General features: G+C 43.8%; 1 protein-coding gene and 2 pseudogenes across 12 annotated transcripts in view; 2 read left to right on the plus strand and 1 right to left on the minus strand.

Annotated features, from left to right (window-relative positions):
* The window catches only part of USP54 (ubiquitin specific peptidase 54), a 239,391-nt gene extending 215,342 nt beyond the window's left edge, over positions 1-24,049 (minus strand). For 5 of the 12 annotated variants that reach the window (XR_004646575.1, XM_034777051.1, XM_034777050.1 and 2 more), the window contains exon 1: positions 23,931-24,049. The gene's annotated coding sequence lies outside the window, so the exon portion shown is untranslated. Of the gene's footprint in view, positions 1-3,396; positions 3,492-23,930 lie in introns of all 12 variants that reach the window. The other 7 variants (XM_034777055.1, XM_034777047.1, XM_034777045.1 and 4 more) reach the window with 3 other exon arrangements.
* LOC117880676 lies at positions 11,884-12,476 on the plus strand (annotated as a pseudogene).
* Positions 12,984-13,910, plus strand: LOC117880073 (annotated as a pseudogene).
* Positions 24,050-25,115: the final 1,066 nt, after the last annotated feature.

Here is a 25,115-nt window from a genome sequence, read left to right on the forward strand (position 1 = left end):
ACTGGGGGCCACGATTGGCCGAACCTGCCGCGTCAGCAGGTAAATAAACTGGCCCAGCCCGCTAGGATGCCTACCCTGGCGAGCCGCGTGCCAAACGTTGCTGACCCCTGCTCTAGCAGATCCTGCACTTATCCCGCACATAAGCCTCCCCAAAAGCACTTAAAACAGCTGGAATGGGGATTGCTCACTGGCATGGGTTTAGCACAGGCTGCACATGGCTTCAATCCTGGGGAATGGGGCATGCTAACTCTTAACTAGGGGCTGGTCTACACGGGGGGGTGGGGGAGGGGAGGGGTCGATGTAAGATACGCAACTTCAGCTATGGGAATAGTGTAGCTGAAGTCGACGTAACTTATTTAGACTTACCTCGGGTCCTCACGGCACGGGATTGACGGCCGCGGCTCCCCCGTCAACTCTGCTACCGCCGCTCGCACTGGTGGAGTTCGGGAGTCGACGGGAGCGCGTTCGGAGATCAATATATCACATCTAGACGAGACGCGATATATCGATCCCCGATAGATCGATTACTATCCACCGATTCAGCGGGTAGTCTGGACGTACCCTAACTTAACTATTTACAGAATACAATACAGTAGCCACTGGAAAAGCCTTACAAATGCAAGAGAGGAAGACTATTCCAGCAACTGTCATGGGCAGTAAGCAGGAACAGAGGGCCCGGGGCCGGCAGTTCCCCTTATACAACACATTAGCACGGGCCTCCAAGGAATGTCAGAGCCAGCCCTATGGATACCACCGGGAAAAATTTCTGGCAACGGTGCTGCAGCGTGTACACACCTGACATGGAATGCACATGAGCAAGCACTCAAGGAAGAAATATAAGTTTTGATTTATAAGTGTAAAAATGCCTGCTCTGGACTTGTGAACCCAGGCAGGAGGCATGGTTCCCCGCCCACCAAGAAGGACTATCAAAATTAAATGGGCTATAATGGAACATCATGATACAAAGACTGGATTAACAGCCTTCTCATACCCATGAACAGGCTATGTGCAAGAAAGGTAGTCCCATCAGCTTGAATCTTGGAAGAAGAAAATAAAGATAATTGACATGAAGATTTTTCATCTCTCTGCTGTTTGGACTCTTGTGACACACAGTACCCCCTGTACCAATGTATTCACCACTGTTGTTGGATGATGTGTTTTGGACAAGGTATCCCTTGTGAGATATCATTTGAAAAGTTACAATCTCTTGAACATTAACATCCTGTTGAAACATATGTGTCTTCATTGTATATGAAGCTATGAGGTTTTACTATATGTTATGGAAATACATTATGAGTCTGGGAAGTCAGCTCCTCAGAGGTAAGAAAGGAGTGAAATACTTCCTTTTGTTTGTTTTAAGCCTGCTGCCTATTAATTTCAATTCATGATCCCTAGTTCTTGTGTTATGAGAAGGAGTAAATAACACTTCCTTATTTACTTTCTCCACATCAGTCATGATTTTATAGAACTCAATCATACCCCCCCCCCCTTAGGTGTCTCTTTTCCAAGCTGAAAAGTCCCATTCTTATTAATCTCTCCTCCTCATATGGACGCTGTTCCATACCCCTAATAATTTTTGTTGCCCTTTTCTTAACCTTTTCCAATTCCAATATATCTTTTTTGAGATGAAGCGACCACAGCTTCACGCACGCAGTATTTAAGATGTGGGCGTACTATGGATTTATATAGCGGTAATATTATATTTTCTGTCTTATTATCTATCCTTTTCTTAATGATTCCCAACTTTCTGTTTGCTTTTTTTGACTGCTGCTGCACATTGAGTGGATGTTTTCCGAGGACTAACCACAACGACTCCAAGATCTCTTTCTTGAGTGGTAACAGCTAATTTAGACTCCATCATTTTATATGTATAGTTGGGATTATGTTTTTCAATGTGCATTACTTTGCATTTATTAACAGTGAATTTCATCTGCCATTTTGTTGTCCCGTCACCCAGTTTTGAGAGATCCTTTTGTAGCTCTTTGCAGTCTGCCTGGGACTTAACTATCTTGAGTAGTTTTGTATCATCTGCAAATTTTGCAATCTCACTGTTTACCCCTTTTTCCATATCATTTATGAATATGTTGAATAGGACTGGTCCCAGTACAGATCCCTGGGGGACACCACTATTTCCTTCTCTCCATTCTGAAAACTGACCATTTCCTATCTTTTAACCAGTTACCAATGGATAAGAGGACTTTCCCTCTTATCCCATGACAACTTACTTTGCTTAAGAGCCTTTGGTGAGGGACCTTGTCAAAGGCTTTCTGAAAATCTAAGTACACTGTATCAGTGGTGAGCTGGAGCTGGTTCGCACCGGTTCACAAAGAGTATTCACAAGAACTGGTTGTTAAATTTAGAAGCCGGTGTAGAACCGGTTGTAAAGGGGCCAGCAGATGGGCAAACTCCAGTCCGCGGGCCACATCCGGCCCGCCTGAGCTCCCACCTGGAGAGGCTTCCCCGGCCCCTTCCCCACTTCCCCCCCCTCCCCTCGCAGAGCCCCAGCGCGCCGCGCCGTCGGCACCAGTGCTCTGGGCAGCTCTGCAGCTCCTGCCGCTTTGAGCAGCATGGTAAGGGGGCTGGGATTAAGAGGAGGGGTTGGATAAGGGGCAGGGAGCAGTTGGAGGCAGTGGAGGTTCTGGAGGGGGTGGTTGGGTAGGTGTGGGAGTTCTGGGGATCTGTCGGGGTGGTGGTGGATGGGGTCGGGGCAGTCAGGGGTCAGGAAGCAGGGCGAGTTGGGTAGGGGGTTGCATCCTGGGGGGCAGTTAGGGTGGGGGGGGTCTTGGGAGGTGGTGGTCAGGAGACAAGGAGTGGGGGGGTTGATGGGTTGCGGCTTCTGAGGGGGGCAGTTGGGGGCAGGAAGTGGGTTGGGGTCGGATGGGTGGGTGGGGGAGACAGGCACGTGGGCCTTATTGTCCTTCAGTGCTCCTTTATAATCTCGATCGTCCAGTGGCACCACTGATTGTTTAGCAGGCTTCCTGATTCTGATATACTTAAAAAAAAATTGCTATTACTTTTTGAGTCTTTGACTAGCCGTTCTTCACATTCTTATTTGGCCTTCCTAATTATATTTTTACTCTTCATTTGCCAGAATTTATGCTCCTTTCCATTTTCCTTACTGGGATTTAACTTCCACTTTGTAAAGGATACCTACAAGTTTTGTTTTTGGTGTGAGATCTGAGGTACAAATTGGACTGGTCTCTTGGGACTGGAAGCAACCTAAATCTTTTGTGATCTCGGTACATGGCAACCAACTATCTATCAGTCCAGCTTGCATGGGAAGCAAGATAGTCCGCTTGGGCACTCCAGTCTGATTGACTCCACAATAAGACTGTTATAGTGCTTCAGGAGCTCACATTTGTTACCGAGTTGGTGAAATCTAATTATAGAACATACCACCAGTGTGGAGTTTCTGCCCAGCTTTTTGACAGTCTACCCAGAGGCTGGCACTCTCAGTCGTGAGCCGCTTCAGACAGCGTGACATTCTGAGCCTGCCCAGAAAAAATAGAAGGAAAGAAGAGATATAGCTCCTCCTCAGTATTAAGAACCTCAAATGTCTCGAGTGGCAGACTGCCAAAGCCCTCTCCTCTGCCCACAAACATCCTTACACCATTTTGTGGGTGCAAAGGATCCCAACTAGCAGTTACCCAATTGTCAGAACCTCCACATTACCACAAAGCAGCATCTACAATGCAATTATGAATTAATACAAACATCCATGAGAAATTGAAAATTCTAGGGCAGTGTAAAATAAGTTGAATACACTATCAAAACAAACAAGGAATACCAATGGTATTGTTCACTTTAATATTTACTTAAACAAAAAATCCCAATTTTTTAAATGTGTCTGAAAGTGCAGACTCCCATCTGCGCCTCAGATTTCAACAGAGTGCCAGAGGAACCACAGACCATGCCACAGAATTTACGTGTGGCTTGCCAGAGAGTAGACAGGCCACAGGTGATGCAATTACTTGTTACAATAGAAACTAGCATCAGAACTGCTAAACAAGGGAATTTCCAAAACCAATGAGGAAGTCTGTATTCTCGTCTGCAATAATGCAAATGCAGATTTAAATTACTGTAGTATGCTAACAACACACAAGATACAGCTTATAGATAACTAGCCATTTCACTCATTTTTCTATTGAAGAAACAAACAGTGGCCCTTGGGAAAGCTTTCATTCAACATAACAGTCGATCCATCAGCTACAAAACACTAACTATACTGTAGTAACTATAGACTTTCCAGAAGCATGGAAAGGGTGTGTACAGTCAGGATTATTAGGAGTAAGAATAAATAAATAAAACATCTGCAATGCTGGCCCTGCTGAGGACACAAACTGGGGGCAGAATAAAGAACCTTGTCTGATGTTTATAGACACTGCATAGTAATGTATGGACACAGAGAATTAAAATGAATTCCACAGGCCAGGGAGTTTTGTGCATGGAAACTGTACCCAATAAAGTAGCATCCACCCATGAAAGTTATGATGAATGCCACTGCTTTCTTGATACATAACGGGAAAAAATACTCAAAACATTTTTGTATGTCAAGAACACTGTCCTATAGATTTTTAAATGCCTTAATCTGCAGGTTCATTTTTTAAAAATGCAAAATTCCATAGTGATGTGTGACAGTCAATTATTTCAAGAACCACTCCATCTTGCCCTGTCTCTCTGCCGCTGGTCCAAAAATAAGACCATGCAAGTCTCAAAACCCTGTCAGGCAGACAGTGCTAAACACCTGGTCAGATTCCTCGGAGTAGAAGCAGGTTGAGGGTGAGTTCCAAACATTCCATTGGCATCTTTTGCTTTGCGGTACATGCCCTCCAGGTATGGCTATGCTGCAATAAAAGACCCATGGCATGGCCACGGCTGGCTCAGGTCAGATGTAAATGTTTAAGCTCAGGCTGAAGCCTGGGCTCCGAGATCCCACAATGGGCAAGGGTCTCGCAGTTCAGGCTGCAGCCTGAGCCTGAATGTCTACACTGCACTTTTATAGCCCCACAGCCCAAATCTGCTGATTCTTGGTGCCACAGCGTTTTTAATCGTAATGTAGCCATACTTTTTCTCCCCTCCTCTGTCATTCTCTTGGAAATGTTCTTGTAATAATGTTGATTCTGGGTACATCTCCCAAAATAGTGGGGCTTACTGAAGTCACGCCAGAGGTCCCTCAATATCTTGAAATGTGCCTCTGGACAGCTAACAGCATACTGGGATAAGGATCTCTCTTTTCTAGCATTGTTTGAGTCAGCTATGTAGAAATGAAGGGGTTTGAACGTCAACCACATAGATATAAACTGTTAAGTGGCTTCCGGTGCAGAGGAGATGAGTAGGTAGGAGGGCAGGAAAACACAACTCCCGGGAAATTGAATATACAGTTCGTAACAAAGAGAGGGAATATTTTTGGCCAGAATATCTCAAAGCAGAGGATGATACTTTCTTCAAAGCGTTGGAGCAATGGTTCACCATCTACATCAATAGCAAGTGAGTTCCAGATGCATGGAAGAAATCAAAAACAATACTATTGATGAAACAAGGTGATCCAGAAGAATTGAGCAACTACCATACAATCACACTCCTCTCACAAGTGTATAAGGTCTTCACCTGCATCATACTCAATCAGATTAAGAAGGATCTTGAAATGCACGAAAGCAGAGAACAAGCTTGCTTCCGCTCAGGGTACCCAACAATTGATCACATCCACTCAATTCGGCAGCTCATCGAAAAACGCAAGGAATACAAAGTATCATTGTGTACTGCATCGGAGAGCTGTACAACCACTCCTTGCTATCCCAAGCCTGCATTGTGATGTGATCCCACCAGTCAGTGCTAGTTTCTCAGCCCAGAAGTAATGTTCCACCATCTGCAGCTACTTCAGGAATGCCACTAACAACCTTGAATTGGTTCTTGCTATGTTCCACAGCAATCTGACCTCTAAGGAATTAAAACCCTCGACAGGTCATTGTCCACACAACTTTGTTTGGCTTTGTCTTTTTACACAATTCTGTGATTGCAGCTACAATAGCTTCAAACTCACACACAAATCAGCGGTAGTAGTTAACTAAGCCTATAAAAGACTGGACCTGCTTTTTGGTTAGAGGCACAAGCCAATTAACAATAGCTTCTCCTCAAGGGATCAGGGGAGATCTGACTAACCCCTACCCAATGTGTCATGTATGGAACTTTGGCTGCTCAAATTTTACATTTAGATGCCTTTACAGTCAGACCTACATCTCTGAGTTTTAACTGTATAATTCCAGGGTGTTTCATATGATTTGACAAAGAGCTGCTAAAAATTGCAAAATGATAAAAATAGGCCCCCTGTGGAGTCCTGCAATCTATTTAACACTCAGCTCACCCGCCTCTGAAAAGTAGCTCCTGCACTAATGAATCTGAAAGGTAATATTTTGAACTCATACAATCCCGTATCAGTAATAAAAGTAGTTTTTTCTGTGCATCTTCATCTAAAGGGATCTGCCACTAACCTTTCACAAGGTCAGACATGCTAAGTCTAGCTTTGCTCAAAATATCAAGCATTTAATCAATTCTGAGCACAGCATATGCATCTAGAACAATGACAGCACTGAGTTTTCTATAATAAACACAAAATGTTACAGTTATCTTTCTTAGGGACCAAGACAACTGGCGATGTCCAGGGCCTGCCAGACTCTTTAATCATCCCCCATGTTTGAATTTGCTTTTGCACCTTGCCAATGGTACGGTAAGTCTGAGTGGGCACATGATGATTTAAATGATTCATCACGAGTCCTTGCTGGAAAATACTTGCTTGTATGCTTGCAGCACAGACATTACCTCCAACTTTTCAGCTAGCTTTAACCCATAGGCTCAATATTTAAAAGTAGCCAATCACTTTAGCATTCAGCCATCAAATCAATGAGGTATGATGCCTCAGTTTCTCCTTCAACACAACAAATCATGTTTACCATTGGTTGCTGACTGTGGTAAGCTTTAAGCCTATTCATATGTACCAACTGCAGGACTGCTTTAGCGGGAGGCCTTTTAACATACGTACATTAATTCCCCTCTTCTAACACTTCAACAGGTCCCTCCCATGAGTTTTGCATTTTGATATTCTCCACAGGGATAAGCACCAACACCAAGTCCCCTACTTCAAAAAAGCACATTTATTAAACCACGCCTTTTGTCCGCTCAGCTGTGAGTGAGTTTAGTTTGAACCACCTCCACCATGTCTCTGAACTCTTTTCAGAACCTTTGTACATATTCAGTCACTGGCTCCCCCTAGAAACAAAACCTTCTCCTCAAAAAAGTAAGAATGCCATTCAAAAGTGTGTTTTTCCGCAACGAGGGCTATTTTCCATGCCAACTTTTAAACCTCAGCTAGTCCAGAAGGGGAAAAAAAAAAAAAAAAAGACAAGTTGCCAGAATGTTTCTGTAACAGGAAATAAGTATTCTCCATCCACCCCATCTCCTTCCCCTTACACACGCTCATCTTATTCAAAAATATTTAAATATGTTTTCTGTGAAACTTACCGAAAGATTCATCTGTGGGCAAAGACTCAGTCTGGAAAATTTCAATGAGTTAGGAGCAACCGAAAAGCAGTGGTTAGAGAATGAAAACTATTATGCATCCTTAGGTACAATTAAGTTCCAACTAAAAAATTTTGGGGGTGTAAGCATTCTTTTCCATTCCTCTTCGGATTTAAATATAACAAAAATATATAAAATCACCACATCAAGTACACTGATGTACTGTTGGTGATTCTTTTCTACATTCCAGAAATATTTATCCATGAGCTTCCTATAGTACCCATTACCAAATTATATAAAATACTGGACAGGTAAATTAGCATAGAAATAGTATCAGAGGGGTAGCCGTGTTAGTCTGGATCTGTAAAAAGCAAGAGAGTCTCCTGTGGCACCTTTAAGACTAACAGATGTACTGGAGCATAAGCTTTCGTGGGTGACGAAGTGGGTATTCACCCACGAAAGCTTATGCTCCAATACATCTGTTAGTCTTAACGGTGCCACAGGACTCTCTGTTGTTTTTTAGCATAGAGATAGCGGACTTCATACAGAATACTCCGCTTCATCTTTCCCAGATTTTGGGATGCTATGCTTGTGTGCTAGTTTAATACACTTTGATTACAATATGGCAAAAAAGTTTTAGAAAACAGGAAGATCTCGCAGAACATTTCAAAAGTGATCAGATACACTCTATATTATCAATGTTGCCCCTTTTCATGTTCTTGTCCTAGTTATTTCCTTCATTTTACCCCAACAGTAGTGTCCTATATTCTACAATGCCATGTAGATCTATTCGAAGCATTAACCTGTTTCTGTGTCATAGTGACTGCACATGTACTGCTATGCTAACAAATGCATTCATAGTTGTTTATTGATCACTTTATACACTTTCTCTACTGGAAATCCCAGGAGGAACACCAGAAAGTCTCCTGGCATTTCATGCTTTGCGACACACTTTATTGGCAGTTTCCCAAAGTATTTTTATCTTTGGGCATTTCCATAAAATGTTAATAGAAAAAAAATTCCTCTACAAGCTGTCTCTGGTATTTCTGAGTCACTTTTGTGTATTTTTAGTTCATTCTTTTTTTTTTTTTTTGCTAAAAAGGAGAAGAAGTCATTCACAAAATTCTAGAAGGAAAAAAAAAAAAAAAAGGAGCAAGGAGAACCATCCAATACTGGCTACCACAAATATCCATTGAGATTTACAGATCAGAAACCAAACCTTCCAAAATACAAACTTGCTTTAGAAGATATTTAACTTGTTGAACAAGGGCTGATGTAGATATGAAAGCTTAGTGAATCTGTAAGGTTTCCCTATATTTCACACAGGCTTCTCACCTGATTACAACCATCTCTTTCACTCACTCCACATTTTGTACTTTTTTTCCCACACCACCCGATAAGGCTGGGGCTGTCTCCCAATAAGCATATGGGAGTCCTTCTAACCTTTAAAAAAAATCTTCTGAAACTCCAACTACCCCATGAAATATGATAGCTATGAGATACCAATCTGTGTTCACTGTGTGTTTGTTGTACATTATCATACCTGCTTCTGTCTTAGATTATTAACTCTTTGGGCCAAGGGTTTGCTATTTCTTTGGCATGTTCTGCAGTGGCATGCACATGCATTTTATAAGATTATAAAAATGCATGTGTGCTGAAGACATTAAGGTGCAATTTCTTAAACTGAAACTCCCCAAACTAAAAAAAAAAAAAAAAAAGTACCACTCCACAAGAACAACATAATGCACCCATAAACACGGCTCACAATTCCTCAAAAGGCATGGTAAAAAGAGAAAATCCACAGCAAAGGCATCTATTATCCACCAGACTTTTAAACATGGAGACTGCAAAGTTGATCAAATCCACACATCTCATCTATCATGGAAAAATACAGAAAGAAAACCAGCCTCTCAGGTAGCCAGGAGTTAACAGCAATATATAGATAAGAAAGAATAGTTGCCATCACATCACCAGAAAGAATTCAAATACAGGTGAAGAAAAATACTACCTACTCAAATCTTATCATACTCCCAACAGACAGCAACAGTGAGACTCAAGTCTCATCAGTAACAACATTCTAATATCTTCTTTCACCTATCTTTTCCACCGTCACTGACTAAAAGACTCAGGACATCTTTAGTAGCCTTATTTCTTAATTTTCACTGAAAACATTTTGAGCTATTTTCTGGCAATTCTCTAGAAGTGAATTCTAAGCCTAAAAACACTAAAAGCAATGTACAAGTACAGCAATTTCATCCAGGGAGTTAATGGAACTTCTTTGTGCTAAATTTGATAGATAATAGTTGGAATTAAATGTTTTGAGTCATAATAAAAACAGAGGCAGCATTGTAGATCAGAATTACACACAAATTACACAGATCACATATACAACTAAAGAAAATAAAATGTTAAAACTTCAGATTTGAACACTGAGTAGAGCAAGAGAAAAGAACATTCATATTTAGTCTCCCAACGAGCTTTGAGAAATGGATTCCTTTACCTCTGGATATCAATGTGGACTCAACCCCTATACAGGTTAATAAAAATATCCCTAGGAAACAAGTGGTATAAAATAAAATGGGCAGCAAAATGACAAAACCAAGACTGACAAACTCCTTCAGACACATAAGAAAGAGAGCAACAAATGTTATGGGAAAGAGGAAAATACTGTCATGTCAAAACAGGCATAATATAATCCAAGAAAAGAGGAAGGTGCTGGTCGGGAGTTTGTACATGGCAAAAAAACAACAAAAAGAAAAAGAAAAAAGTAAATGTAAAAGGTAACTTCGTAATAATTTACCAAACTCAGTATAAAATATGAGAGTACAGTATTTACATTTTTCTGAACACTGAATTTTGCTAAGCCATTTGCTGAAAAATTTTATCTCAAAAAGGATGAAAATTTAGATGATCATGAAAGTGTTTAACCCACTTTTTTTTTTTTAATGGAATTTGTGCCCAATCTTGCAAACTGCTGAAACAGTCTGCATATTGCAAGGTCAATACTATTATTTACTCTGCTTTGAGATGAACCCAGTTTGTGTGTCCAAACTGTTCTGTCTAACCTTGCTTATGAACTCCAAGAAAAAGAAACTGTCTTCTACTGTATTTTTTACAGGACCAAGCATCTCGACTGTATTCAGTAAACATTAATAATGGATGACAAATAAAAATGACAACACAATTTCAAAAGCCTCCAGAGATAAGTAAACAAATCTTGGTATGATGGACAGATGTGTTAGTACAATTTTGCTGCTCTTAGCAGTATTTTATTGAAATTTGTTTTCTTAGCAGGAGCGTGAAGTTAATAGCTCTCAGCATGCCACTTACAAGACCTGTGGATTCATTTTCCAATTAATGGTAGCAATAGGTTCTTAGTTAATGGTTTTAAGATAAAGCTGCGTTTTGCCATATGGTTGGATTTCAACGACGAAAAGCCCTGGTGTGTAAGAAATTGTTGCTATATTTAACTTCTGTGCCCTCACACGCACAGTGAACAATTGGGGTGGACAATGTTAGAGTATTCTCAAATGCCAGTGACACCAGATTTTTACCCCATACTCTATTTAAGAGGACTACATGGATTTTAAATAAAGGAACATATGGATGGCTCAGGGGATTGGTAATGGAATACAGTGCTTTTCACCTCTAGATCACTGGTTCAAATCTAGCCTCTGTCAGTAGTAAAGGAAAGTTATTAAAATCTGACAGCTGTGATTTATGTGAAATGATTAGTTAGTCTCAGCCCAATTCCTAAAGGACACAGACCATCATCATAATTTGCATCCTTGCTGAGAGTTTCATCTCAGCAGATTTAACAGGTATATAAAAAGAACTATCCTCTCACCCCTTTGGTGCCAACTCCAGACCAGCGCTAAGACAGCGTCAGAGCAATGTACTGAAACTTGTATCACCACTGCAATGGCACACTTGTTCTGTGGGTAAAGAGAGGACTTCAGTCTCCAGGGTTATCAAATGCACTGAGTTTGTCATTTTATAAAAGTTATAGAAGAGGGTGTCACAAGGTGGCTGGCCCAATTAAATTAAATAGATCCAGCTCCACTTTGCCAATCAGAAGCAGCTATGAAGGATAAGGGAGCATCAGAGGCAGCAGGAGACCCAGAGAAGGGAAGAGTGTTTCCTGGAGGAAGGCTGAAAGCAAGCTGAGCAACAAGTGAGGTTTGCTGGATGACATCCCCAAGCCAGGGCTGGAAAGTGCAGAAGCCAGGAGAAGCAGCAGCTGCAGAAGAAGGTGCCTGTGGGCTCTAAGCTAGAGAGCCAAAGCCAAGGACCAGGAAGGGACCATGGAGCCGGCCTGGTCTGAGAAAGCACAAGAGCAACCAGCCTAGCAGTAGACCGATGGATAGAACCATGGTGGAGGCGACAGGCCCCATACATCTGCTGGCAGTCTGTAACTGCAAACAGTCTGAATTCCTGCAGCAGGTGGACACCACCGACCTGGTCTGGCTGCACAAGATCTGCAATGAGGCCATCAAGATATTCAGCAGCAGCTTCAGTGATGAACCAGAGCAAATGACAAAAACACCATCCCAGAGAAATCATCAGAAGAAGCAATTGTCTATTGTTCTGGATGAGACCAAAGACCCCATCAGGAAGAAGAAGGAGAAGGAGGAGGAGGAGTATTAAAACAGCATCTTCTAAGCAATGTTCCAAAAGACTCTGAAAAAAAAAAAGGGGACCTGAAATAATCAGGGCTGTGGGGGAAGAGGCATCCCCATCTCAACGAGTGACATGATCCCAAGTTACATCACCTGATACACACACCAAGGTACGTCCTGAGAAGTCAGCTGTCCAGCGAGTGGAAGGGAGGGTCCCCTTAGTAGAGATCATTGTCAATGATTAAAATAGTACTGAGTTACATGTGAAGAGAAGTGTCCTTGAGAAAGGGCAAAAGTCCCCAGGTCACGGTCCTTAGCTCACATGTCTCTTCCAAGAAACCTGGGATGGAAGCCTTTGTGCTGGTGATCCCTGAAATTCCTGAGGCCAAAGGGAAAAGAGAAAGCTAGAGTCCAGCTAAAGGAAAAATAGCAAATACACCTACTATAAACCCAATATAAACAGGGAGCCTCCAGCTCAGGGGCCAGAAGGCAGCCCGGGACCAGTAAACACCCGTTTTAAGGATAGCATAGGGACCTCCACAGGCTCAAATCAAACTATCACTCTGTGCGCCACAGACTGTTGGGCTGAACCTCCATGAGCCACAGGACCTCCTTGGCAGAGAAGTACTCACTGGCCAGCAAAACAAAAAGCACAATCCAGAAGTCTGTCAGCAAGATTACATCCAAGAGTAAGGCAGCTCGGAAGTCATCTCTAGCCTCCAACCACATGAGCTGTCCACATAGAGGCTTGTGGATGACGAAATAACAGTTAAAGTCAGGACTGAGTTGGGACTTAGCACCCCCTCCTCTAAGGAGGTTCCCCAAACTCAAGGGTGTCCCTTCACTTTTGAAATGACAAGAAGACACCAATCATCAACCTTGCAGCAGAGCAGCAGGAGGGAAGCAGCAGAGAGCAATTCTATTCAGAGCGATGAGGCTCAGCAACAGCCCCAAAGTTATAAGAAAGCTGTAGATGAGCTGTATGATGAGCAGCAAGCAAAGGATGGTAGGCTCTCCCTTCCTAGAAAAAAGAATCCACCCCCCACCTCCCTGCCCAGCCAGCAAGGTTGCTTGTCCTTTCAAGACATTTTTACATACTGTACTAAAGAAACAGCTGCCCATGACCTGAGGTGCTGTGGGGCGAAGTAGATTTAATGAAACTTTTCATCAAACGCCACACTCTGCTCCAAACCAATCCCAAGGGTGAGTTAGTTGAAAAGGAGCGGCAGTGGCTGAAGAGTTTGAAGAAGAAACAGGAGGCTGATCAACACACAGAAAAGAAGCTGGAGGAGGAAAAAGATGGCGACTGGAGGAGATCAAATTAAATAGGTGACGTGTCAATGGAAGGTGCTCCAGACTCACAAATTGGTGAAGCAGATGGAAGAGAAGAAAAGACAGATGAAGAAAAATTTGCTCAGTTTGACGAGAAGAGTAGGAAGAGGCGGGAGGAGACGGTGGCAGAGAAGGTAAAGAAGATGAGATGCTGAGGCCCCGCACAGACAAGACGAGGAGGCCCGAAAACAGAAAGCGCTACAGCTGGAGGAGGAATGCTGACACAAAGGGCTGATGCTGAAAAAGAGAGAGGAGAAGCAGCAAGGGCAAATGAAGAAGAGTACAGAACTGAGACAGGCATGCTTGTCATGCTACAGCCGGCTGCAGGAGCCCGCTCCAGGGGAGCTGACCTATGACAATATGCTGTGCTTAATCTGTAAAGAAAGAGGGACCAGGGCTCACGCAGAGCACGCCATGCACAAAATGCCATTTTGCAGAGAGCGCTGAACCACCCCCATCAGCGTGACTTTGCACACACAGTGCACAGAGAACACCATAACTGAAGGCAGGAGGGACAGGAGCAGCAGTGGGAGGCGATTGCTGGCTCTAAGCCAGAGAGCTGAAGCCAAGGGCCAGAGAGGGCTGAAAGCCTGGGAGCAACGGAGAGGCTTACCCACCGAAATCTCCACAGCAAAGAGTTGGACCCAAGGGAGCAGTGAGAGCCAGGGGAGTGAGGGATGCTCCCCCAACAAAGAGGCTATGGGGTTCATGGTGGGAAGAGCAGGGTTGCACTCTAGCTGGAAGGGCTGTCCTGGCAGTGTTACCGAAGAGGACTGATGAGGAGCATGGGTATGGTGGACAACACCAGAGTATGGTATAGAAGGACTCCCATGAGAGGGGCCAGTGTGGTTGCCTGCTCGGAAGAGCAGGGTTTTGAGGATTATATACAATAGAGGTGGGAAATGGACTATATTTGGGACTTTTGTTGAGTATTCAGTGAACTATGCGTTGGTAATTAACTGGCCCCAAGGAGGTGCATTATTTAGGCAAGAGAGCCTGAAGTGGATTTACTGGGGGAATCTGAAGGGGGAAACTGAGGCAGGCATGTCTGTCATGCTGTGGCCTGCTGCAAGAGGGCACTCTAGGCAGGGCTGCCTTCTGACAGGGGACTGGAGATTTTAAAACAAACTTCACATTACCATATACCGAGTTGTATCTATCACAGTTTTTAATCCAGTGATAAATCTATTTCATCAAGCAGAAGTTTGTAGGAAAAAGTGGGGGAGGAGGTACCTATACTAACTCATTAGAATTTCACAACCAACATCTCCTTTGTTACAAAGCAAAGTGTCTATGTATAAAAGCTACAGTTTAAAAGATTGTAAATCAGAAATACCGACAACAGAAACAAATCTATTTTCATTTAAAACTTCCTGCAGACAGTCTCAACTCAGGAAAGGATTTAGTCACAACTCAAAATAATATAAATGCTAATTTAAAAAAATTATGAATTTGGAATGCTTTTTTGTGTGGTCATGTGACTCAAACACTGACATTTAATGATTAGTCCCTATACGATCAAACTGCTTTCAGAATTTAAAACAAGGACTCATGGTCAACGACAGAAAGGCTTTTTACCGCCACAACATAAATCCAGTCCACCACAGGTCTGCAGTGCTCTTACTACATTTGGGGACAACACACATTAATTCCCATACAGGTAATGCAACTCCCTGCACTTTTCAGGCAAAGTTATCAACTGTTGCAAAAGACACACAGACACCTGCATGTCAGCTTAGCCTTTCAAGTTCATCGTTACTCCATATTCCTTCTCCCATGCATCAGAGACCAAGATCTACTAGAAGTTTCACATTCTATTAACACAAAAATAAACTTCATTTACCAACAATTAAGATCACATCAGGGTGCACTCAACCAACCCAAAATCTTGGAAACATGGCAAAATAAAGTGAAGGGAAAAATCTTCTGCATTCCTTGCCACGTTCATATTGCCTACAACAGCACAGATGACACATTAACATTTCATAAGGCATTCACCTCCATCTCCAACAGTTACGGAAAAGCACTACATACCCCAACATCCTCTAACGCGCACTTTAACACAAAACCTTAGCAACAACTTCAGTAATATTAACACAGACGACCTATTCACATGCACAGACTGTGTTAGTTCAATGTGCTGATCTGACGATAAAAGAGCGTATGACACTGCCATTAAAGTTTTGAGGTAAGGTGCCTCACAGGTACGTCGCCCAGATGACCCACACACACACAACCTAAAGCCACTTGATGCAGGAGAACCATTATCACCCTCTCCCAGCGATGAAGCCAGAGTCTTGGGGGATATTGGAGGGGTGAGAACTGGCTGCTACCTGAGTGGCAGCAGCAGGGGGAAGAGAACTGTGCTGAGATTCCCAGTCCTCCTAAAATAAACAGCAGGATTTCCCCTGAGCAGATGCTTAACTCCTCCTCAAAACTCTACCCTATAACATCCATCAACAAACAGCAAGTTTTTACCTGGGAATGGTCTTTGGGGAGGGAAGAGCAGAGTGACTCTGGGGTTGATATGGATAGAGAAGACAAACTGGTTGAATGGTGAAGGAAGGACAAAAGGGAAACTGAGTGTTTCAAGTGAGGGAAGAAATAAAAAAAAATTGAAAAAAATTAGTTGAAAATTAATCCTGTAAAGAAGTAGAACATAGGGTAGACAGCCAGGTGAATGGATGGGCAATGGGGATGGACAGGAATTCCATTAGAATGAACTACTGGGGGGGAAATGAAGAGGACAGTATGGTAACAGTAAATAGTTCTAGAGACATGAATGAATCAATAGATACTAGAGCTCGTTTTTATATTTTTGAACCATAAGACACGCACATGAGAAAACTGAATATCTGTGACCTTTCCATTATAACCTCATCCTCTTATCCCCTTTTCCCTCGCTCTGTTTGTTGCATCACTTGTTGTGTCGTGTCTAGCTTTTCATGGCAGAGATGCTCTCTCTCTCTCTCTCTATATATATATATATAGGTATATCTATAGGTATAGACAGATAGATATAGATATAGATATGGTTACACAGCACCCAGTATACAAGAGCTCTGATCCTGATGAGGGCCTATGGGCATGTGACACTGGGAGACCAGCCAACTTGTGTATGGCCCATAACAACTTAACAAGAGGCATTACAATTGTTTCAGGATAATTCACTTGTATTTGAATTTCAAGATGTACTAGACCAGCAATCCCTAACCCATTTATTTGTAGTAACAGAAATCAAGGATAGATGCTAAATGTGTTTGTCTATGTACCCATATACTCCTGGGGGAATTCTGTGCCAAAAAAATTATAAATTCTGCACAATATTTTAAAATTCTGCATATTTTATTTGTCAAAATAACACAATATAAGCACTCCAGTTTCAATTATTTTGGTAATTTATTTCAAAATACCTGTCAAGAACTATGTCAACAATACAGACATCAGCCAAAAAGATTCCTCCAGGACTAGAGAGTTAAAGAAACCACTACAACACCCAGTTCCAGTTGGGGGCTGCTTGAGGGGGATATGTGGGGCCCCAAGAACCCAGACACCCATACCCCCTTCCCCTCAGAGCCCAGCTGCGGGGCAGGCCCCAGACACAAGCACCCCCTTCCCCACAGAGCCCAGCTACAGGGCAGCCCTCAGCCCAGACAGCAACACCCCAGAACCTTTACTCCCCCCATCTTCTTTACGGGGGACATGGTGTGGTGCAGATCTGCCCTTTCTCACCCTTTGCCAGAGCTGGCTGAGTCTCCCAGGCCCTCTCCTGTACCAGGGAGAATGAGGATCAAAGAGCGTGCAACCTCCAGCCCTAACAGGCTGGGCACTCCGCTCACTGTGAGCTGGCCTCTGCAGAGTCCAGTGGCAGCCAGATATTCTGCAGGGCAAACAGGGAATTCTGCGAAATTCTGCATTACACAGTGGTGCTGAATTCCCCCAGGAGTAACCGTTAGCAGTGTAACAATGTAACCAAATTAACTTATAGATGCTAATTCCGGGATCCCAGAGGGGCCACACTGAGATTGCTCAATTAGGGCAAACTGCAAAGAATGGGGCACACAATCCCCAAAACTGGTGGTTATTCTAATACTTAGATTCACCAAGCAAGCAACAAAACAGCCTCCACAATGCCTTACTGGTTACCCAGAAGCCAAAAATACAGTTGCCTTAAAGCAACCCAGCCTTTGGGCTCCCACCCAGACAGCCAAGTCAAACATGATGAGGATTACTGAAAATCTTTTTCATCATATAAAAAGTTCTACCAATCCCAAAGGATTGAACACATTACCCTCCAGGTTAACAAATATTTCAAATCTTACCCAAATACACGCTTACAGCCAATTCTTATTAACTAAACTAAAACTTATTAAAAAAGAAAAGAGAGAGTATTGCTTAAAAGATCATTATACATACAGACATGAATATAGTTCTTAAGTCAGTTTCATAGTGGAGATGGTGAACTTTAGAGTTGCAAAGAATTCTTTCAGAATTAGTCCATAGGTTCAGTCCAATGTCAGGGTGATCCAGATGGAACTGAAGACCTGTCTTTCGTCTCACACTTCCCCTGATGAAGCTTAAGCAGATCTGAGATGAAAGGATCAGGTCCCAAGAACCCTTTATACAGTTCCCAGGCAGCCTCTTGACAGCATGCAGTCCTTGGGTGAAAAATGGGCAATTACCCTAGCTGTGAAGTAGACCTCCTATTTCCTAAGCATCACCAGTAATTAGGTACGTGGATTAATATAAGGCAATTGCCTATCTCCCTCCATTTACAGGTAGTTCATCATATACTTCAAAGAGAAATTAAGACAATGATATCACTGCATTCACAGTTCATTTAAATGTTAACATTTCTTTTTGATCTCTGAATTAACAGGTACAGTGATAGACGGAACTGTTTGTTTGCTTGCATTGTTAACCTCTAACAATATACTCTATATAAATAAATACAATTAGTATTACCTCTAATTCTCTAACAATACAGGTTTGCATTTCAAAGCTCTAGTTTAACTAACATGAAATGGCCCTAACTACAATTTACATATAGCTTAATGTGTCTTTAAAGGTTGAATCTGGGTCAATAAGCCTGGTAGTTATGTAACCCTTTCTGGTCTGTGTCACACCTTTATATTATGTATGTGATTGTGTTCAGTCAACCTTAAGATCAAAGATGTGAGACCTGTATGAAACTAACAATATTACATATATTGTCTTCAGCTTACCTATCCATGTTATAATGTGTGACCAGCAATTGCCTTATGTTAATCAGTGTAACTGGATTACCGGTGTATGTATAGTAAATAGTGTATACATAGTAAATAGAATGTTAACTTCAAAGTGATGGGACAGTATATGTGTAACCTTTGGGTGAACTAGAGTTCACTTCATTGCCTTTCTCCAGTGCCTAAATAACCCAACTCCCATAGAAAAGTAGCTGGAGAGCAGAGAGTTGCCTAGCAGCCTCTCCTTCGTCATCATGAATAGGTCGGAATATGAACAAGAGGCTGCTAGGCAACTCTCTGACACCACATTCTACAGGCCATTACCCTCTGATCCCACTGAGGATTACCAAAAGAAACTACACCATTTGCTCAAGAGACTCCCTGAAGCAGCACAGGAACAAATCTACACAGACACACCCCTAGAGCCCCAACCAGGGGTATTCGATCTGCTACCCAAGATCCATAAACCTGGGAATCCTGGATGCCCCATCATCTCAGGCATTGGCACCCTGACAGCAGGATAGTCTGGCTATGTGGACTCTCTCCTCAGGCCCTACACTCCCAGCGATCTTCGAAATACCACTGACTTCCTGAGGAAACGACAATCCATTGGTGATCTTCCAGAAAACACTATCCTAGTCACTATGGATGTAGAAGCGCTCTACACCAACATTCCACACAAGATGGACTACAAGCCGCCAGGAAAAGTATCCCCAATAATGTCACGGCAAACCTGGTGGCCGAACTTTGTGACTTTGTCCTCACCCACAACTATTTCAGATTTGTGGACAATTTATACCTTCAAGTCAGCGGGACTGCTATGGGTACCCGCATGGTCCCACAGTATGTCAATATTTTTATGGCTGGCTTAGAACAACACTTCCTCAGCTCTCGTCCTCTAGCGCCCCATCACTACTTGTGATGCATTCAAAGAATCATAGAATATCAGGGATGGAAGGGACCTCAGGAGGTCATCTAGTCCAACCCCCAGCTCAAAGCAGGACCACTTGCCAACTAAATCATCCCAGCAAGGGCTTTGTCAAGCCTGACCTTAAAAACCTCTAAGGAAGGACCACCTCCCTAGGTAACCCATTCCAGTGCTTCACAACCCTCCTAGTGAAGTTTTTCCTAATATCCAACCTAAACTTGGACACTACAGTGCAAATAAGCGACGGTCACAACCACCACCCTATACTGTAAACCTACTGACTGCTATACTTACCTACATGCCTCCAGCTTTCATCCAGACCACATCACACGATCCGTTGTCTATAGCCAAGCTCTAAGATACAATTGCATTTGCTCCAATCTCTCAGAGACAAACACCTACAGGATCTCTATCAAGCATTCTTAAAACTACAATACCCACCTGGTGAAATGAAGAAACAGATTGACAGAGCCAGAAGGGTACCCGGAAGTTACCTACCACAAGACAGGCCCAACAAAGAAAGTAACAGACCATCACTAGCCATCACCTACAGCCCCCAACTAAAACTTCTCCAGTGCATCATCAAGGATCTACAACCTATCCTGAAGGACGATCCCTCACTCCCACAGACCTTGGGAGATAGGCCAGTCCTTGCTTACAGACGGACCGCCAATCTGAAGCAAACACTCACCAGCAACTACACACCACACAACAAAGGAGCCGGAGTGGGGACGTGCCGCTGCTTCCGGGAGCCGTGCAGAGTGGGGCAAGACCCCAACCCTGCTTCCAGGCGGGAGCTTGAGGGCTGGATTAAAAGGTCTGGAGGGCCGAGTAGGGCCCTAGGGCTGTAGTTTTCCTACCTCTGGGTTAGGAGAATTCTCATAATCATTTTGAAAATGTCCTATTTGCCCCTAGTTAAAACAAAGAATTTCTTCTGTTAAATCTTGGTATTGCTTGTTGATTAAATTATTTGGGTCTTTGAGGAGTGAATCGTGTATCTGACATGGACGTTTCAGAACTTGGCTTGGTCATCTGCAGTCCCACCAACTGCTGCTCAGCCTGCAGATATTTCTCCTTCCAGTTATTGCAGTAACTTCTTCATGGGTGCTGGAAGTATTTTCAGATGCCTTTTCAACTGCAAACTACTCCTATGCAAGGGCTTTCCTTTTTCTTCTAGTTCTTGTCGAAGTTTTCTCTTTTGTTTATCAGAGTGCTCCCTTTCCTCCTGGGGGAATTCTGCATCACTGCACATGCGCAAAATTTATGTCCCCCACAGATTTCTTCGCTTCTCTGCAGAAAAATTACTTTCTGATGGGAAAGCAAAGGGAAAATGCATGGAAAGACAACCAGACTTTACATCTAAGCTGCCTCTGGATTCTGTCCTGTTGGGATAATTCCAAGAAAACTTTTGCAAGTTAGCAGATATAACATTACTGCTACAAATCTGCTTTATGAACACTGAAAAATCGTGTGTGTATACACACACACACATATATACACATACATACATATACACACACACACATATATACACATACATACATATACACACACACGATTCCTAACCATTCAATAACTCTCTCCTTTTTTTTTTTAATCACTATATTAGATCTGCCTCGATTGGAGCCAAGGGCTGGAATGCCTAATGGGTACTGTGTTTGGCTTCTTGTTAACCAGTGTGATACTACAGAAGCTCTTTTGATATTGGTTTGGTGACTCTAACATAAAATAAACCATTAGTTTTTGGGGATTGTCTGCTGTGTTTCTTATAGTGTGCCCTGAGTGTGGCATTTTCGGTGTGGCCCATCCCAGGGAGCTACTGTAATAAAACAAAAAATAAGTGCAATATAGGAACTGAGAGTTAACTAGAGCCTGAAAGTGTAATAGTGAGGTGTTTAGCACTTACCAACTTGAACTAAAACACTTTCTCCATTCAGGGTATTCTGCGTTAAAACTCACGTAAGTAGGTTTAATGTTCAATAGCATGAGGGTTGGATAAAAGAGGATTTAAATTTCCATTATCCATCTTAATGAACTTGTGGTCTAGCCCCAAAATGGACCAACATCATTACATAACCCAAAACAGAAGGAGGAAGGGCATAACATGTTTTTGCCTGAATTGGCTACCGGGTATTGAGCTAGAGTCTCCTTCATCTGGTCACTAGTGTAAACAAAACAAAATTACACAACTCTCTACTAAGACTGTAACTGTAAGCAAGTTTGACCGGGGGGGGGGGGGGGGGAGAGGATTCAGTGAGCAATGTGACCCAAACCTGCCTGACAGGCACCACCTAGAGGCGAACAGAGCTGGAGGACAAATATTTAATTTGATACAAATGAATATGCAACGCAAATTTAGGTACTGCAGCAGAGTTCTTGGAGAGTCCAATCTGGAGATCTTGTCCATTACTAGTTTAACCTCCTAAATGAGAGCTGCTCTACATGGACCAGTTCCAAAATTATTTTAGCTCATGATGAGTTTTGTCAATTATATTTTAAAACTTTCTTGTTCAAGTTATGCATTATTTCACCAATTTAATTTTCAGTACTGCAACAATTTCTTTTCCTTCTAGAGAGAAAAAAGTCATTGTTAATTCTGCATTTATCATTTTCAATTTATATTCAAGTGCTATTCTATATCCAATCTACAGCAGCAAGGAATCTTTCAGTCTTAGTTCCTTTTCTGAGAATGAACAGTAATGTATGTTTAAAGAAACTTGGTTTTCAGAATTATTCTAAAAAATACTTATTTCTTTCAAATTGCCCCAGAGATAATATAAGGAAACTCTTTTTGTATTTTCCTTTTAATTTGTATACATCTTCATAATTACTGCACCTTAGTTTGCTCTGTAATACCAAAAGCTACCTGAAAATTTACATACACAACCACCCATTTCTACCCCTTTAATACCCATAACAGCTTCTCTCCTCATTCACTGAGGCAGCAGAAAACCATGTGTGTAACTTTTTGAGCACATGAAGTGCATTGTTTTGGTTTATTCTTGGGACTCTAATCCTCAAAGATCCAAAAACAGCCATAATCTTCTCACAGAAAAAAACAGATTCAAACAAAATCATACCCTGCAAAGTCAGACAGCTTTCTCCCTTTCAGAAAAGCCATTTTTTTCATTCCTTGGTTCAATGCAAAAGGAGGAAACAAGCCTCTATTTTAAACCAGTTTCTTTCAATCTAGAACATATTCTGCAGTTCTGTTTCTTTCGTTTATCAAGAATTAATTACTAACTAATAAAATTTAACAGCAGTGATGCTAACTTCAAAATTCCCTCCTGCTAGCAGATGTTCTTAGCTAGTGGAACTTCTTTTTTGTTCATTTGTTACTGACTCCCCTTTAACTATTAGCAGCTCACCAAATTCGTGACTTAAACATACACATAACTCTTCTCACCTGCAATCTGAACGCAGGTTAGAGCCATGCAACATTTCAGCCTTGGTATAAACACAACTCCCATTGATTTCCACTCACTTATTCAGGGGCTGAATTCACTACTGCAAATGGGTTCCATGTCATGCTGGAACTGATTTAAAGAGCTTGATAGTTTATTAGTGGCTTTCCCCTCACTTGTAAAAGTCAGATTCTGAGCATCTTTACTGTTCCATAAAAGCCAAAAACAAAACCATGTTTTTGTGAATGTGTAAATCATGGGATTATTTTGCTCCTGAGCACTGAATAAGAACTGCTGTACAGCAGCAGTCTGCAACACCCCAGTGCTAGTACTCATTTCACGGCTTCATCTCCCAGTCCTGCTTACAAACTAACTGCCATTAACCCCCACCTGTTACTGACACCCCTTGTACCCCATATTACTGATACTCCCATAGTGTCCCATTGCACTAGCACCCACCGACCTCTTGTCCTGCGTGGTCCGTGGGCGTTAGACCCCTCTCACACGCTCACCGCCTGGGGTACCGCCACGGCCGAGACCACCAACTCCCCAGGAACCCCCTCCCGGCGCCTCTTGACCCTTTCTTCCCACTCTCCCGAGGGGCCCGAGGATACGGCACTGCTGGGACGGCAGCGATTCCTGGGGACAGGAGGCTCCCACCCAGGACAGGGTCGTTGCTCTGGGGCAGAGTTCTCCCCGGAGATAGGGGCAGGAGGTCGCGGTCTTCCCCGGGGCTGGGATGGAGACGAACGGACCCAGCACCCTGGAACTGGGTGTACGGGCTCCCCCCTAAACAGGGGAGTCAGGTCCCCCGGGCTCCAATCCCAGGGTGCGTCGGGGCGCACAGGCGAAGGGGGGCTCCCCGCCCCGCGCGGGCTTATGGAAGTTAGCACTTGCCGTAACTACTCACCCGCCAGAGACGCGTCCCACCGGAGCCCGCAGCATCCTCGCTCGCTTCGTCCCCCACCCCGCTGCTATAGCTACGGGGAGCCAAGGCAACCAGCTCTCGCGAGAATTACCTCAAAACCTCCATCGCTTCCGCGAGAACCTGCTCCGAAAAGGGGAGGGAGAGAGCGCGCTCGAGCACCCGCCTCTCGCGAGAAAAAAGGTACGAAAAGGGGAGGACTTAGAGGAAAAGCAACTGCGTAGAGCCACAACATGGCGGCGCGCAGTGGGCGGGGCTGCAGAGGTGAAAACCATGGGGTTGGGGGACCGGGCTGCTGCGTGCTAACAGGGACATCGTCCCGTTTCTACCTTCAGCGCGGGGCTCCCCCTGCCCAGCATCCTTGGGCTCTTCGCCGTGCCCCGCGCACCCTGACAGCTCCCTCAGAGACATTAGGGCCAGGAACTTCCTCTGGCTTTATAGGCAGCCAGGGTTTCGCAGCGTTACACGCCTCCGGGAGTGGGAGCTTCACAACAGCAACAACGCCTGCCTGCTGGTCAATTGGTGCAGGCGTTGGGAACCCTGGAATTCCCAAGCGCAGTGCGGCCTTCCCCGCGGTCCCTAGCCTGCAGTGCCGGGCTACCCCGTTTGTGAGGCAGGGCTATCGTCTCACTCCCTCAGAGATGATGCTTCCCAGCCCATGCAGGGCTCCTCCCTTTCGCATCGTGCCAAGACAAGTTACAGTCTGAAATTCATTTACGCCCCCCTCCGTTTTGTTTTGTTCAGTATGGCTCTAAATAGGGTGATCTTATTTCCCAAAGGGAAAATTGGACACCCCATGAGGCTAGCACAAGCCCTCTTTCCCCCCCCGGGGGCCGGCCTGAGCTGCTCATCTGAGCCCCCCTCCTCCTCTCAGGGATAGTCCGTGCTCCCTCTCCCCTGCACGGGGTTAGCCAGGGCTTCCCCCCCCCCCCCCCCTGCCCAGCCGGCCCCCCCCCCCCCCCCGAGCGCCCCCCCTCCCCGTCACAGGACTGGCGTCGCTGCTCACCCAAGCCCTGCCTACCCCCCTGCATGAGACTCGGGCTAGCATTGCAGCGCGCTTGAGCCCTGCGTGCCCCCTGCCTCCTCCCTGGCATGGATCTGGTATCGCTGCTTGCCTCCTGCATCTTCCTCTGCACCCCACTTATTTGATAAAAGCGGGCGTTTGTCAGT

The sequence above is a fragment of the Trachemys scripta genome, chromosome 7 (assembly GCF_013100865.1).
Source record: "Trachemys scripta elegans isolate TJP31775 chromosome 7, CAS_Tse_1.0, whole genome shotgun sequence".
NCBI lineage: Eukaryota > Metazoa > Chordata > Testudines > Emydidae > Trachemys > Trachemys scripta.